Source organism: Propithecus coquereli, unplaced genomic scaffold (genome assembly GCF_000956105.1).
Source record: "Propithecus coquereli isolate 6110/MARCELLA unplaced genomic scaffold, Pcoq_1.0 Scaffold281, whole genome shotgun sequence".
Lineage (NCBI taxonomy): Eukaryota > Metazoa > Chordata > Mammalia > Primates > Indriidae > Propithecus > Propithecus coquereli.
This window is the reverse complement of record NW_012148408.1, coordinates 816,018-817,588: the sequence shown is the minus strand read 5'-3', so window position 1 is coordinate 817,588 and position 1,571 is coordinate 816,018.

Sequence of the window (1,571 nt, the reverse complement as noted above, 5' to 3'; positions counted from 1 at the left end):
AAAAAATAAATAAATAAATTAGAAGTGGAATCCAGAAGCCCAGGATCTCCCTCCCCTGCCTCATCCACTCAGAAGCTGCTACTAGGCTTTGTCAGGAGGGGAAGGACTGATTTCTCTGGAGAAGGACCAAGACAGCCTTTCTCCTCCTCTGGGCAGCCTTCCAGTTTCTCTCCTCATAAGAGAGTTCCACAAACAGCAGCGCTGCTAGGCTTATCTGCTGGACTTACCACCGTCTCCACCCAGGACAATCCGATTAAATCCTGCTGTTTTCAATGAAAGGTCTTTCACAGAAGCTCTGCTTATCAAAAACACCCTTACCTTCAAGGTCAGAACATATGACAAGAGGGAGACTTTGTCACTGTCACCATGAAGAGAGGCTTGATCAGACAGAGTGCTGCTTTGATTTGTCAACAGCTTCTGATCCCCTGGGCACATAAACTGAAGCTGAACTCTCCGAAGTTTTAGTTTCTTGATCCTGAGACTCAACGGGCCCTGGAGAAGGGCTGCATCCACCCTGCAATGGCCACTGAGAAATAACAATTGCTGCCATTTATTGAGTGTCCACCCAGGACAGGCCCTTTGCACAGTGTTTCTAGTTCTGCCAACCGCACTTCAGGGGTGTTTCAAATCTTCTCTTCTGACTGCACTTCCAGTTTCTTGCCTGCTTTACAGAGAAAAAACTGAAACTCAGAAAGGTCGCCTTGTCCAAGGTCATGCAGGTACTATGCTACGTGACCCAGGCCAGGATTCAAAGCCAGATCTGTTTGATTCCAAAACTCTCTAAGTACTTGCTGAATGAATGAATACATGGGTAGATAATGAATGGGTGGGACCAGGTTCGGGGACCCAAAGATTGGAAGCCAGAATTAATCTTACCACCTCTTCCTATCTCTAGGGCCTCCTCACAGTACTGAGATAGGTGAAATCAGCTTAACACAAATATCAAAGGGAAGTTTAAATGAGAAAACAGAGAGGCCTCAAAAGAGCTGGGCATGTGCATCTAAGGACAAATCAAGAGACTGAAAAGGCAACCTATGGAATGGGAGAAGATATTTGTAAATCACATATCTGAGAAGGAGTTAATATCCCCAATATATAAAGAACTCTTACAACCCAACAACAAAAAAACAAATAACCCAATTTAAAAATGGCCAAACGACTCGAATAGACATTTCTCCAAAGAAGATATGGAAATGGCCAACAAATATATGAAAAGTTGGTCAACATCACTAATCATTAGGGAAATGCAAGTCAAAACCACAATGAAATATCTTCTTTTTATTATTCCAGTTTTAGTATATGTGCTGCGAAAGCAAGCACAAAACCACAACGAGATATGACTACACACCCTCTAGGATGGTTGCTATTTTAAAAAGACAAGACAAAAACAAAAACAAGTATTGGTGAGGATGTGGAGATTCTGGAACCCTTGTGCCCTGTAATGTGAATGAAAAATGATGCAGCTGCAGTGGAAAACAGTACAGCAATTCCTCAAAAAATTAAAGAAAGAATTACCATATGATCCAGTAATACTGCTTCTCGGTATATATCCAAAAGGATTGAAAACAAGG